General features: G+C 46.4%; 1 long non-coding RNA gene across 1 annotated transcript; it reads right to left on the bottom strand.

The window, feature by feature from the left end:
* Nucleotides 1-4,094: 4,094 nt before the first annotated feature.
* LOC133747068 (uncharacterized) lies at nucleotides 4,095-14,213 on the bottom strand. Its single transcript, XR_009864265.1, has 3 exons — nucleotides 14,151-14,213; nucleotides 8,392-8,534; nucleotides 4,095-4,194 (listed from the first exon to the last, which is right to left on the bottom strand). It is a non-coding gene; the product is annotated as an uncharacterized LOC133747068 (long non-coding RNA).
* Nucleotides 14,214-15,765: the final 1,552 nt, after the last annotated feature.

Genomic DNA, 15,765 nt, shown 5'->3' with positions numbered 1-15,765 from the left:
AATAAACACAAATACCTAAAAATGATAACTATCATTGCAATACCTAGCTTAAGACACTGAATTTTTTTTGAATGTTTCTCTTTTTTTTAACTTTTATTCAGTAAATATAAATTTCCAAAGTATAGTTTATGGATTACAATGGCTTTTTCCTCCCCATAACTTCCCTCCCACCCACACCCCTCCCATCTCCTGCTCCCATTCCCATTCCATTCACATCAAGATTCATTTTCAACTATCTTTATATACAGATTGATTTAGTATATATTAAGTAAAGATACCATCAGTTTGCACCCACACAGAACATAAAGTGTAAAATACTGTTTCAGTACTAGTTATAGCATTAATTCACATTGGACAACACATTAAGGACAGAGATCCCACATGAGATGTAAGTGCACAGTGACTCCTGCTGTTGACTTAACAATTTGACACTCTTGTTTATGGCGTCAGTAATCTCCCTAGGCTCTAGTCATGAGTTGCCAAGGCTATGGAAGCCTTTTGAGTTCGCCGACTTCGATCTTATTTAGACAAGGTCATAGTCAAAGTGGAAGTTCTCTCCTCCCTTCAGAGAAAGGTACTTCCTTCTTTGATGGCCCCGTTCTTTCCACTGGGATCTTACTTGCAGAGATCTTTCATTTAGGTCCTCTTTTTTTTTTTTTTTCCAGAGAAGACACTGAATTTTTGTGAAGTTACTAAACTTATAAGTTGTTTAGTTGTTTACTAAATTTAGAAGAAGTTTAGTTTGGCATAGTTAGAGACTACATAATTTTGAAATAATGTATTTAAAACTGGGAGGTCACTAAAAATTAGTTTTAGGTAAACTTTAGGTGTTTTTGTCTTAACAAATAGAAAGACAATTGTTCTTAATAAAAACAGCATGGTCTTTGACAAAAGGTCCTAACAAGAACTAGGACCAACTGGTTTCATAAAAAGCAGTCCAGCAGCAATCATATCAACACTTACGTGAATTTAGTAGGTAATCTACCAACATTTAAATGGTCATTTTTAGTACAGCCAATGTGTAAATTTATTTGGCTTACTGAAGGTATATATTTCACAAGAAAACTAATTCCTAAGGCTTTTGGATGCCATTCTGTTTTTTCAGAACTTCTTTTATTGAAGTATAAATGCGATTTAATAAGCTACACGTATTTAAGGTTAGATATATGCACATACGTGTGAAAGCATCATACAGGCAAGACAGCAAACACGTGGCCCTCAAAGCTTCCCAAGCCTCTCTGAATTCTGCCTTCCTGCACTCTCTCTTCCCAGGTGACCAGTGCTTGTCACTGAGGGTTTGTTTGCATTTTCCAGAGTTTTATGTAAATCATACTATATGTACTTTTATTTGGTTTAGCTTTTTGAACTCAGTGTAATTATTTTGAGGTTCACGCATGTTATGATGTGTATCAGCGGATCATTCATTTAAAAATTGCTTAGTAATATCTGTATGCAAAAGCCATAATTTGTTTACTCATGTGTTGATGGACATTTTGGCCATTTCTGGCTTCTGGCTATTACATATAAAAATGTCGCAAACAATTACACAGTTGTGAGTATGGACATATAATCTCTTTCTAGAGTACAAAGACCTAGGGGTAGGATGACTGCATGCTATGGTAGGCAAACGTTTAAGACACCCCACACTGTGGTTGTAGCATTTCCCATTCCCACCATCAGTCCATGAGCTCAAGTTGCTCTACTTCCCTGCCAGCAGTTAATATGGTTGGTTCTTTTAGTCTAACAGGTTTTATAGTGATATTTCCTCAGGACCTTAATTTGCATTTTCCAAATGACCAATGGTGATGAGTCTCTTTTTGTGTGCATATTGACCATCCTTATATCTTTTTTGGTGAAAAAAATTTTTTTAAATATTTATTTATTTGAAAGGCAGAGTGATAGGGAGGGACACACAGAGAGATCTTCAAACCACTGGTTCACTCCCCAAATGGCCACAATGCCAGGAGGGTGGAACTCCATCCTGGTCTCCCACGTGAATAGTAGGGCCCCAAGTACTTGGCCATCTTCTGCTGCCTTCCTAGGAACATTAGCAGGAAGTTGGATTGTAAATGGAGCAGCTAGGATTGGCAACAGTGCTCCTTTGGGTGACGGCACCATTGCGGGTGGCAGCTTAACCTTCTGTATCACGAGAACAGCCCCTGGCGAAATTTCTGTTAAAGACTTTGGCCTATTTCATTATTAGTAGTAGTAATATTTTACATAGTGAGAGAGGGAGAAGCAGAATTCTTTTTTAAAAAAAGATTTATTTGAAAGGCAGAGAGAGAGAGAATTTTCCATCCTCTGGCTCATTCCCCAGATGGCTGCAATGGCCAGAGCAGAGTGTCTGAAGCCAGGAGCCGGGAGTTTCCTTCAGGTTTCCCATGTGGGTGTAGAGGTGCAAGCACCTGGGCCACCCTCTGCTGCCTTCCCAGGCACATTAGCAGGGAGCTGGGTCAGAAGTGGAGCAGCCAGGACACAAACTGCTGGGGCCACAGGTGGTGGCCTTACCAGCTATGCCACAACCCCAGCCCCTGGCCTATTTTCTATTTTTTTTTTTTTTTTTTTTTGACAGGCAGAGTGGATAGTGAGAGAGAGAGAGAGAAAGGTCTTCCTTTTTGCCATTGGTTCACCCTCCAATGGCTGCAGCGGCCGGTGCATCTCGCTGATCCGAAGCCAGGAGCCAGGTGCTTCTCCTGGTCTCCCATGCGGGTACAGGGCCCAAGGACTTGGGCCATCCTCCACTGCCTTCCTGAGCCACAGCAGAGAGCTGGCCTGGAAGAGGGGCAACCGGCATAGAATCCGGCGCCCCAACTGGGACTAGAACCCGTTGTGCCGGTGCCACAAGGCGGAGGATTAGCCTATTAAGCCACGGCGCAGGCCTGGCCTATTTTCTAAAAATTAAGTTCAGCTGTTGTGGTGCAGCGGGTTAATGATGTCATCCCATATCACAATGCCAATTTCATTCTGCTGTTTCCAATCCAGCTCTGTATGCACCTGGGAAGGCAGTGGATGATGGTCCAAGTACTTGGGCTCCTGCTATCCACGTGGAAGACCTGGCTTCTGGCACTGTGGCCATTTGGGGAGTGAACCAGCAGATGGAAGATTTCTTTCTTTTTTTTTCTCTCTCTCTGTTGCACTGATTTTACTTGAAAGGTAGAGATACAGAGAAAGAAGGAGTAAGAAAGACAGATCTTCTGTCTACTGGTTCTCTCCCCCAAATGGCTGCAACAGCTGGGGCTGGGCCAGGCAGAAGCCAGGAGCCAGGAGCCAGGAGCCAGGAGCCAGGAGCCTCTTCTGCGTCTCCCAAGTGGGTGCAGGGGCACAAGCACTGGGCCACCTTCTGCTGCTTTCCCAGGCTCATCAGCAGGGAGCTGGATTGGAAGTGGAGCAGCAGGGACTTGAACCGGCGCCTATGTGGGATGCCGACATCACAAGTGGAGGCTTACCCCTCTATGCCACAGTGCCTGACCCAAATAAAAAAATCTTAAAATAAGTATGACTGCATGTTTTCTTTTTTAGTTTTAGTCATTTGATAGGCAACAGAACAGAGACAGAAAGAGAGGGAAGGAAGGAGAAAGAGGTATTTTCCACTTACTGGTTCACTCTCCAAATGCCTGCAACAGACAAGGTGGGCCAGAAGTGCGGAACCCCATGGTGTCAAAGCGCTTTAGCTGTCACCTGCTGCCTCCTAGGGAGCTCACTGGCAGGGAGCTGAAGTCAGGAGCAGCGAGGACCTGAACCTAGGCACTCCAAGATGGGATGTGGGCATCCAAGTGGTGGCTTTACTACTGTATCACAATTCTTGCTCATTGCTTTGTTTTCTTATTGTTGGGTTTTCAGTATTCTTCATATATTCTGACTGTAAGTTCTTTATCAGATAAATGTTTTGCAAATATTTTCTCCCCATATGCAGCCTGTATCTTCATTCTCTTAAAATTCTTTTGAAGAACGAGCATTTTTAATTTTGGTGAAGCCCATTTATCAATTTGATTTTTTTTAGAAGATTTTATTTATTTAATTGAGAAGCAGAGTTACAGACAGAGGGAGAGACAAAAAGGTATTCCATCTGCTGGTTCACTCCCCAAATGGCCACAACGGAGCTGAGCTGATCTGAAACCAGGAGCCAAGAGCTTCTTCTGGGTCTCCCACGTGGGTGCAGAGTACTGACCACTTGGGCCATCTTCCATTGCTTTCCTAGGCCATAGCAGAGAGCTGGATCAGAAGTGGAGCTGCCAGGGCATGAACTGGTGCCCATAGGGGATGCCGGTGCTGCAGGTAGAGGCTTAGCCTACTACACCACAGTGCTGGCCCCATTAATTTGTTCTTTTAAGGATGATCCTATTGGTGTTATATGTAAGAAATTATTGCCAGAATAGGTGTTTGGCACAGTGGTTAAGAAGCAACTTGGGGTGCCCATGTCCTATGTACAAGTGCCTGTTCAGGTCTGGGCTCCTCTGCTACCAATCTGACTTCCTGCTAACGTGCACCTTGGGAGGCAGTAGAGGATGGCTCTAGTGCTTGGGTCCCTGCCCCCCACGTCAGAGATCTGGACTGAGTTCTGGGCTCCTGGCTTTGGCCTGGTCCATCTCTGGCTGTTACAAGTATTTGGAAAATGAACCAGAAGATGGAAAACCTCTGTCTGTTAATCTCTCTGCCTTTAAAAAAAATTGAAAAACTAATAGAAGTAGTTTAAAATTTTCTTTAAAAAATAAGTTTTTGCATAACTTGAAGTCACAAAGATCTTCTCCTTGTTTTCCACTAGAAGTTTAAAGTTCTACTTGAAATCTATTATACATTTCCAGTTAATTTTTATGGATTAAGGTATATTTTTTTGGTATATGGATATCCAATTCTTCCATCATTATTAGTTGAAAAGACTACTTTTTTCCACTGAATTGCCTGTATACCTCTGTAAAAACTCAGATATCCATATGTGGATTTCTTTCTGTGCTCTCTAATCTGTTTTTTGGTTTTCAGTAGATAAGTGTTCTACAACTTTTCTAAGATTTTTTTCTTAAGAATGTTATTAAAAGTTTTTTTTTTTTTTTTTTTAAATTTAAGAGACACAGACAAGCACACATACATGTACACGGAGAGGTGTGTTTCCATCTGCTGGTTCATTCTACAAATGCCCCCAACAGCTGGCGGCTAAAGCCAGGAGCCAGGAACTAACCCACATCTTCCACGTGGGTGACAAAACTCAATTACTTGAGCCATTCCCACTGCCTCCCAGGGTCCATATTAGCAGTCAAGAACCGCTAAGACCCCAACAATCAAACCTAGGTATTCAGATGGGACACAGGCATTTTAATTGCTAGGCTAAAATGTCTGCCTCATGTCATATTTTTTAATGGTAATGTCTTTTAATTACTATTTCTAATTGTTTGCTGCCAAGATAGAAATACAATCGATATTTGCAATGTTGACCTTCCCTGCAACTCTGCTAAACGCGTTAGTTCTAGATTTTTTTGTAGTCGATGAGATTATCATGTCTCCTGTGGATAGTTTTGTAGTCGATGGGATTATCATGTCTCCTGTGGATAGAGTTTACCATTTCTTTTCTACCTAACACAGATCCTCTTTCCTTTTCTTGTCTGATTGTTCTGGCCAGAATCTCCAGCACAATGACAGAAGTGGTTGTGGGCGTGAACATCCCCGCCTCGTTTTGGATCTTGAGAAGAAAGCATTCAGTCTGTTGCTACTAAATATGATGTCAGCTATAACTTTGCTATAGATGCCCTTTACCATTTGAGGACATTCCCCTCTATTCATCACCTACCTAGGGAAGTAAGGTGAGTCCTGGGGCCAGTGAGAAGAGAGGGGACAAGAAAGAGGGGAGAGCGAGAGGGAAAGGAAAAGGGAATGGAGAGGAAGAGTTAGAAAGGAGGAGGGAGGGACAGAGAGACAGTGAGAGAGAACGAGAGAAGTCATTTGGGGCATCTACTAAAGTCCTAGGGAGGGGCCGGAGCTGTGGCACAGTGGGTTAACACCCTGGCCTGAAGCGCCAGCATCCCATGTGGGTGCTGGTTCTAGTCCTGGCTGCTCCTCTTCTGATCCAGCTCTCTGCTATGGCCTGGGAAAGCAGTAGAAGATGGCCCAAGTCCTTGGGCCCCTGCACCCATGTGGGAAACCCGGAGGAAGCTCCTGGCTTCTGGCTTCAGATTGACGCAGCTCTGTCCCTTGTGGCCATCTGGGAAGTGAACCAGCAGATGGAAGACCCCTCTCTCTCTGTCTCTACCTCTCTGTAACTCTGTCTTTCAAATAAATAAAAATAAATCTTAAAAAAAAAAAAAAAAAAAAAAAGGTCCAAGGGAACATCTACCTGGAACACCCTTTCTCTGCCCAGGCTGAGGAGCAGACATCCCCTTGAACAGTATGAGCAGGGACCACACACTAGAGTAGACAAATAATGCTTAACCGTCCCCAATCAGTTCTATTTCTGAATCTTCCCCTAAGAACCACTTAGATCTGAGTTTAGGAAAGAGTGGTCAGGCACTGCCTTGAAGACTAAAATTCATCCCCTAGCTGGTTATCAAGAGATTTTTAACAATTAAAGTAAGGCATATTAAAAATTAGTTTGCACAAACATCAGTTCATGGATCAGGTAACACCTAATACCCAACTATGCTTTGAGGTTTGGGGTTCTGTCAGAGGGGCTTGAAGAAAGGGATTTTGTAAGGGTACTGAGGAAGCCAAGAAGTAACTGGTTGGTTAGTTTTGTAGTTGCTGTAGTTAAACAATTCTGGCAAAAATTCCTAGGTATGTAACTAGAGATTAGTTGTTGGTTATTCATTGGCTAAACTTGTAAGAAATGCATCTGACTTAGGTTTCAGTTTCCACAGATACAGACCAAGAGCATTAGTCTCTTCACTCCAGTGGCTTCCTATTGGATTCTCTAACAGGAGGCAGACGTAGTGTCCTCCTGATTGGTGGATGGTGGGGACAGTCACCCAGCTGGGGGAACCAAGCGATTCCTCCCATCACTCCTCTCTCCCTGGAGCACTGAGAGCCCCAGTGGCGATGAAGACAATTACAATGTAAGTGACACTGGCTTCATTTTTGAGGCAAATACAGTCCTCTAAGAGGAGGCTTCTAAGAGGCTCTGAGGGCTCCCCACTTCCTAGTTCTGTGTTTGTCTAATCCCCTGCACTTCAGTGCGATTCAAGTGTCACTTCAAAGACTGGGTAACTCGAAGATTCTCACTTCTGAGAGAGATCTTCCATCTGTTGGTCTACTCCCAAGTGCCTGAACACCCAGGGCTAGGCCAGGCCAAAGTCAGGATCCCAGGATCCTGATCCCACACGTGGATGGCAGGGTTCCAAGTACTTGAGTCATTAACTGGGTGAGGATTACTAGGAATCTGATGGGAAGCAGAGGAGCCAGGTACTGCAACACAGGGTGTGGGTCCCAAGTGGTGTCCCAACTGCTGTGCCAAATGCCCGCCCCTCCGTTCTTTTTCATGAACCTGAGTTTGAGAGGCATTATCAGCAATGTAAACCAAAGTAAAACCAAGTATGATTCTTGGTTATCACCGCAGCCAGCCATGAGAGGGGTCCTGGGTGCACAAATCAAGTGGCTCTCTGCAGTATTTATCTTGTTAAATACCAGTTTTGTCAATTACCTGTTAAACATTGATTGGCGACTAGTGTCAGGTCTATAATTGCACTATCAAGTTGATGAAACTTTTAGAGTACTCCTGTGTTAACAGGCCATACTTCACTACTATCAATAAAAAAGAATTCAGGTCCCACGTATATGGATTTCTGACTATGTGGTGCGTTACTAAAAAATCCAGTTCTTAGGCCAACCGCCTAATGTGCTTAATTAATTAATTAACGTCCAATCTGTCTCCCAGGCACTGGAGTTATGAAGATGGGCCACTTCTGCCTCTCGAAGGTTCTTAATCAAGGTCCTGGGTATGTAATTAAGGTCTGCTGTGAGCACGCTGGTTCTGGCAGTGTCTAGATCAGGCTCCTTTTGGCAGTGTATACATTTTGAACAACCAGTGTTTACAATATAAAGCCTATTTTACCTCACTTGAAGCATAATTTTGTGTCCCTATCACCAAAGATTTTATGGCTGTTTCTTTGCTGTTATGACTCAGATATGCGGCCCACAATAACAAACACTGTTCGAAGGGGAAAGATCATACCAGGTTCATGTTGTGCTGTGTTGGAACGCACCATGGTGAGAGGGACGGTCGCTTGTAAGAACAAGAAACCTTTAAATTGTGTTCATCTAACTACAGAATCAGGAGTAAGAATGTCTAAGACCAGGCAGGCGTATGAATCATTTTGAATACCACGTTCAGTTGTCTTCAATCTTGCTTTTGCCACAGGCAGACAAAAGATAAACATAGGCTAAACTGTTTGAACATGAGTAACTGCGTACCTGCTTTCTTTACCAAACTCCCCTAAGATGTCTGAAGACAAAATGTTTGTTCTAAGCGGAGGGTTCTTCACACTGAAGTATTTATGAGGTTTTCAGAGTAGTAATTTTGGACATGGCTTGGTAAAGAAAATATTTCAAAAAACCTAAAACGATATCACAAAAGGAAAATGTTACAGTCTCACAAAGAAACATATTCACTTAAGAATGTTTTGAAACAACGATAATTTTTATACATTCATTTTTGTTATAGCGCTATACACATCACACACTAAGGCTTTTTCTCTCTCAAAGTGAACCTAACGACAGTTGATTAGGGAGTTCTTGGCTGTAATTATGCTGAAGCAAACTGTGAAGGGGTCACACACAGCAGTGCCTTTCACATTTTTTAGGTAGAACAAAAAACCCTGTGGCTCACCTGGCTCCTCTTTTTTTCTAGTGCAAAGTTGAACACAAATAATTAGAAGTTTTTGGATTTTGTGTTACTTGCTTGTAAACAAAAATAACAGAAGACTTTGGTAGCTACTTACTGGTGGGCACTGGATCTTATTTTTAGAAGCACTGACATCAGCCGACTTAGTGTTATACGCTGAAATGTATTCCTTTGGCTGAACAATCAGTCTTATGAATCATCAGATTCTTGGCTATTATTACAACCAGAAAAATCCTGATTCTTAAAGGTGTACATTCTTTAGTGAAGTTGTAATAAATTCATATGGACAATCTAGCTCAACTGGTAGCAACTGTCTTTCCCAATCCAAATTATTCTGTGGCTAGATCAAGAACATGACATGCAAAATTCCCCTCTTTTTCTTAAACTTTCTCTACATTCCTACTATGGTCTGAACGTGAGTGCCCTCAAGGCCCATGTTAAAGGCACATTTCCTAGGGCGCCATTGCTGGGAGGTGGTAGAACCTTTACAAGGGGGGCTCTAGGTTACTGGGGGCCTTCCCTTGGAAGGTAGTTCTTACGTAATCTCTGGAGTTTCCACAAGAGGCTTGTTAGGAAACCCTGAGTTTCGGCTCACCACGTGATGCCTCCCCACCACGTGCTCTGCAGTTGCCATCTGCTGCCCTCACCACAGCCAAGCCAGTGGAGCTACTGATCTTGCACTTGAACCTCGAAAACTATGAGTTAAAGAAACATCTTCCTTCACAAAATTAGATGTCTCAACTACCTCATTGTGACAAAAGGCTGATGACGCAACTATTCCCTTCGCTACTTTTTCTCTTCAGCACATTTCATCATCTAACAACACACATTTAATTTATTGCCTGACTTAATCAATAAACTGTATGCTTCCTGATGGCATGCACTTCTGACTATTGACTGCTGCATCTCCAGTGCCTAGGAGCGTTCAATAAATATTGATCGATTTTCAGGGTACTCCAGTGCTTGGTTCTTTCCTGTCTCCAAATCCACTACTTTGTCTCCATCCCACTTCTCACTCTTGTCAACCCAACTCCAAGTGCTCTTAATGCTCTTAATGAATACCTTCCCAGCATGATTTATAAAAACACATCTGACACTAAACACTTGCCTTATGCTTAATGGTGAAACGTTAATTTACGCTGCTCTAAGGACTAAGAAAAGGATGCCTATTATCACAGCTGTTAACATGGAGGTACCAGTCAATGCCATCAGACACAACAAAGAAATGAGAGGTGGATCAGATAGAGGGAGCAAAGCACAAGATAAGGCTGGTGCTGTCCAGGAGTCAGCTTGAGGAAGCACTCACTGGTCAAACCTAAGATATCTTGAGCTCTCAAATAAATGAGGATTTAGAATTACAACCCACTGAATAAAACAGAAATCCATGAGCCCATACTGATATAAATGAATCAATAAAAGCCAAAGGAAGAGAAAGCACTTTCTTATGATGGAAACAACTACTGAAAATAAATGTACAGGAATGGTAGAAATAGATAATTCCTGTTTGAAAACTACATCGAGGTGGTTCAACCAGGTGGGAGTTGCCACTGGACGCTAAAGGTCAGTGAACGTGAGTTGATAAGGAGATTGATTTGCAGTGCTATCAGACCATCACTTCCCAAAATCCAAACCAAATACACAAGGAAAACAGGCGACTTGAACAGGCGATCAAAGTTCACATTAGCTGGGGGTGGGACAGGTGGCCCTCATGTGTGGCCCTAGGCACTGAGAAAGGCAGTGTCATTGTTGTGATCTTGCCGGCAGCTCAGCCTAAGTCCGTCAGGAGGAAACATCAGCCAGCCCTAAGTTCAGTGTCTTCCTATAGAATGAGAGGCCTGAGCTCATTAACACAAACTCTTTGACCCAAGGTTAAACAGAATGTTAAATGAATGGAAATGATCTGCCCTTGCTTAGTGACAAGGTATTCTATAGGTAAGATGAGCAACTCCTAGAGCTGTCAAGAATACCATTTCAAACATCTTATCTACCTTTAAGACTGTGTGTCCCAATTTTTTGCTTCAGAAGTTTGGATACTCTAAATATTGATGAAGGAAAAATATTAAGAGTAGCAGGGGGTCAGCACTGTGGCACAGCAGGTAAAGCCATTGCCTGTAGTGCCAGCATCCCACATGGGCACGGGTTTGAGTCCCGGCTGCTCCACTTCCAAGCCAGCTCTCTGTTATGGCCTGGCAAAGCAGTGGAAGATGGTCTGAGTCCTTGGGCCCCTGTACTTGTGTGGGAGACTCGGAAGAAGCTCCTGGCTCCTGGCTTCGGATTGGCCAAGTTCCAGCCATTGCAGCTATTCGGAGGAGTGAACCAGCGGATGGAAAACCTCTCTCTCTTCCTCTGCCTCTCTGTAACTCTTTCAAATAAATAATCTTAAAAAAAAAAAAAAAAAAAAAAAAAAAAGAGTAGCAGTACGCCATGGAAGGAAAAAGGACTGTGAGATAAGATACGAGAGTTATATTCCCAGCTCTGCCAATCCAATAAGCTGTTTGGCCTTAATTGATTAAAGTAAGAAATCAGTTGATTTGTCAATGATTTCTAAGCCCTGGTTGAGCCATCAAAATTCGTAACTGAAACATTCCTCTGTATGCCAGAAACTTCAAGATTTGAGAATAAGAAAATATGTTATGTCCAAAATTAGGATGGCCATAGATTAGCTATGTAGGTTTTGACTACTTAATTTTTATATGGGTATTTATTTTTGATGAAAAGCTTGAATTTATTTCAGACTGACCCCAGACAGAAGCTCCTTCAGGGTAAGCAGCTGTGTCTCTCTGCCTCCACCCAGTGGTGGCAAAGGCCAAGCAGAACTCGACGCCAGTCCCGGGAAGGCCCCAGGTCACTTCGGGACTGCCAACACTTAGCTCCCCTGCTGACACATTTCTTTTTAATTTCCAGTGTTTATCTGATCTTTTTTTATTATTACTAGAATTTTTACCCTTTCTTAATAAAAAGACATTAAATATCTCTTATACATGAGATTATTAATTTCATTCATTCTTTCAACACATATCTGAGTGCTTACTATAATGCCAGGAACGTGAGAAGTGTGGGACTCCAATGATGAACACAAACAGAAATGTTTGCTTTTGTGGCACTTATATACTGGTAATAAAGTAATTACAATAGTCCCTGGTTGAAGTGTTTTAAAGGAAAGATAAGCAACTGTGCGAGGATATATCCTAGCAGGATATCTATTTTTAGAATATGTGCCTACACACAGTGATACATACTTTGGGGGATGGCACGCAAGTCTAACCATGAATTCATCAGTTTTACAAATACCCAACAGACTTGGAATTTGGAGCATTTTGGAATTCAGATTTCAGGATTCTCACAGCATCCAGCAAGCCATCCCTCTGAGCGCTGTCCGAGTTGAGAAGGGAAGGGTCAGTGGGACTAACTAGAAAGACAGATGAGGAGGGAAAACACTGCAGAGAGAAGAGTGCGTGGCCTGGTGGCCAGCGGAGGCCCATGCGGCCGAGGCCCAGGACAAAGGCCAGGTCCCGGATAGGTGTGGAGAGGCATGTGGGTGGACCATGGAGCATACTGATTTCGATCATTATCCCAAGGGCGATGGGAAGCTGGCAGGAAGCGAGAGACAGGGCTGGGGAAGCCTGGCAGAGTTCGCTCCGCCTTCTGACGGGGCTGTTCTGGCTGCAGGGGAGAAAACAGGGCCGAGAAGAGCCAAGGGTGGCGCAGGGAAGCCAGTGAAGTAGTGCCGGAGGCTGAGCGCAGGCAGCGGCTTGGGGCAGGGACCAGGGGCCATGGAGATGTGCTAGAGACCCAGGAGACAACATCGCAGGGCTTGGTGATCCCTGGGTGCTGGGCTGAGGGAGACGGTCAAGGAGAAATCCTAGCCTTAGATGAGAGATGTCCCAGCTGGGGCTGGGTGTTGGGCGTGGCTTGCCTTATGCAAGGTATCTGAGTGACGTCAGGAGTGATGCCGCTCGCTCAGCTAGCTGGACGCGGGGGTTTGGGTCAGGGGAGGAGACCAGGTGGGAGAACTGGGAGTCAGGAGCAGACCGCCGGCACTCAGAGCTGTGGGCGCGGCTTTGTGCCTCGTGTCAGAATACAGGGGCCCAGGGGACAGCCGAGCGAGAACACCCAGCCCTGAGAAGTGCCCCCATCAGGGAGGCCTGAAGAGGAGGTGACTCGGGAGGGCACTGGGAAAGCAGGCGGGGGCCGCTGGCAGGAGCCAAAAGTGTGCAAGAGAGAGATGGGGACAGCAGCGTCCAGTGCTGCGGGAGCCCAAGCGAGGCGCGGCCTGCGGATGTCCGATCACCGGCGCTTTGTTTCAGAGAGGAGGGTGGAAGCCAGGCTGCAGTGGGGCGCAGGGTGAGACCCGGAGTATGTGATTCCTGACAAGCCCGCCTGTCGAAGGGATGCGGGATCAGACTGCAAACGAAGGTGGGGGGACCAAGGGCGACGTCCTTGTCTCCCCTTCCTTTTTGCAATGGGAGACCCGAACGTGCTTAAAGGCTGTGGGAAGGCGCCAGCTGGGCCGGAACAGGTGATCGCCCAGGAGCGAGGACGGGTCTCTGCGGAGCTGGAAGGAATGGGACCCCAAGCACGGGGAGGGAGTGGCTCTGGAGAGGAGGAGGAAGCCACGACTGAATGCCCGTGGCCAGCTGGAGCTGGAGGGCACGTGCTTCCCGCAGCCTGCTCCACGCAGAGGGGCAGGGAGGCCGGCGGGGAGCGCCCTCCTCCCGGGGCTCGGCACACGCCGGCCGCCCCACTCGGTCACTTGGGGCCTGGCCTTTTACCTGAGAGAGGAGGAAGAGTAGGGGCCGGGCGCGGGGGCGCGGGGGCGCGGGGCTGTGGCGTGCTGAGCGCACCTGCGGCTCTCAGGTGCCTACTGTCACAGCGGGCAGCGCAGGGCTGACCTTTGTCTCCATTTCAACTGCCCCCTCTGGTGCTTCTCTAAAAAGGAGAAAGTGGGGGGCACAGGGCTCGCCTTCCCGCACTACCCCCGCCCCCTTCCCAGCCGGGAGAAGGTTCTGGGTTCCTCTGTCCCGTGGTTCGGGGACACCGGCGGCACCGTTCGACTCTGAGCCTAACACAGCCTTGCCGACTTCACCTAAAAGTTGCCGTTCTCCACACGTGTGCTGACAACACGCATCTGGGAAACGTAAACTTCACACGACCCTCTCCTGGGGCTGGGAGAATCCGCTCTGGGGCCCTCGTTACCGGCCCCGGCGCGGCCAGCTGGCGAGGCCCACGCCGGGCAGGGCCGGCGCCGGGGCCCGGCGACCGCGGACGGAACCGAGCAGGGCCCAGCGCCGGGCTGCGCCGGCCAAGGGCTGCGGGCGGCGGCGGTTACCTGCTCCGCGCGGCTCCCGCAGCAGCGCCAGCCCCGCAGCCTCGGGGAGCCCGAGCGTCGCCCTGGAAACGCGCGCGCGGGGCCTCCTGGGACGCGGCGCATGCGCACTCGCGGACATGGGCGTGGCGGCGCGCGTGCGTCGTGCGCTGGCGCGAGCGCGAGCCCGTGCAGTCGTCGTGCGGGCGGTTCTGTGAGGCTGTGGTGAACGCGAGGCGAGTGTAGACGCCGGGACGGTGCGTGGGAAGCGGGTGGACCGCGAGCACGGGCCAGGATGACGTGTTTTCATACCGAAGAGGGTCTTTGGAGAAATTAGCTCTCGTCCCCAAACAGGGGGTGTTGGGTGTAGAGAATTGAGGATGTAAAAGCCACCCGGATGGCGGGATTGCCGGTGACCTTGAAATGCCTTGGTAGACACACGGCGCAATTTAAGCGAGTTAGCTGTCATTTTAAAACATTTCTTGAGGGGACGTTTTGAATTTACATGATAGGCAATGGCTTAATGGCCCTAAAGTCTAAACTCTCCACAGGCAAGGGCTATCTAGAAAAAACAAAATGGGCCGGCATCCCATATGGGCACTGGTTCGGTCCCGGCTGCTCCACGTCTGATCCAGCTCCCTGCTGATGCACCCGGGGAAGCAGCAGAGGACGGCCCGACTCCTTGGGTCCCCGCCACCCACGTGGGAGGCCCGGATGAAGCTCCTGGCTCCTGGCTTCCATGCATGCAGCTCTGACCATTGTGGCCACTTGGGGAGTGAACCAGCAGAAGGAAGAGCCCTCTCCCTTTCTCTCTCTGTGTAACTCTGAGTTTCAGATAAATAAATCTTAACAATGATCAAATAAAAAGATGTTCAGCTTCACTCATGTAAAATTTAAAACGGTCACAAACCATTGAAGCTATAGTAATCTGTAATTCCTATTAATTTGACAACTTTTAAAAGGAAGAGTTATGGAGAGATCTTCCATCTATTAGTTCACTCCCCAAATGGCCGCAATGGCCAGGGCTGGGCCAGGCTGAAGCCAGGAGGCAGGAGCTTCATCCGTGTCTCCCATGAGGGTCCAGGGGTCCATGCAGGATGCTGGTATTGCAGGCGTTGGCTTGATCTGTTATGCTACAATGCTGACCTCCAAAGATTTTAAAACAGAATTTGACAAACACAGGGTGTCGGTTCCATTTCTCCACTTCCTTGCTTTTCCCCTGCCGTTGCATCTATGCCATGTTGGAGCCCATGTGGACTAATCTTTGGCGTCACCCTCTTTCCTCAGAATGAGTGCCAACACATGCAATTGCAGAATTGAAGCACATGTCCACCTTGAGGCTTTCTGAATTGGGATGGAAATTGACTTTTGGGCAAATGTTTCGAATCCTTGGCCCACGCTGGGGATTTTCTTCTTCCTTTAACTTTTTTGTGCACGTTTTATTGTCAAAAATTGGCATCTTTAGCTGTATCCAGTTGATTATAAGAATCACTGAGATTGATTTCATAACTTTAGTGATCCTGTTACAGAACCCCGGGGTGGGAAATCTCTCTCGTTTAAACAGATGCCAGAGACAGTGGAGGAGCCAGAGCAGTTTGTGAACACCAGTGGGCCCAGTGGGAATCATTTCCCGAGACAG

This window comes from Lepus europaeus, chromosome 2 (genome assembly GCF_033115175.1).
Source record: "Lepus europaeus isolate LE1 chromosome 2, mLepTim1.pri, whole genome shotgun sequence".
NCBI classification, from domain to species: domain Eukaryota; kingdom Metazoa; phylum Chordata; class Mammalia; order Lagomorpha; family Leporidae; genus Lepus; species Lepus europaeus.
The sequence above is the reverse complement of the archived record's forward strand: the minus strand, read 5'-3'. Positions and strand labels throughout refer to the sequence as shown.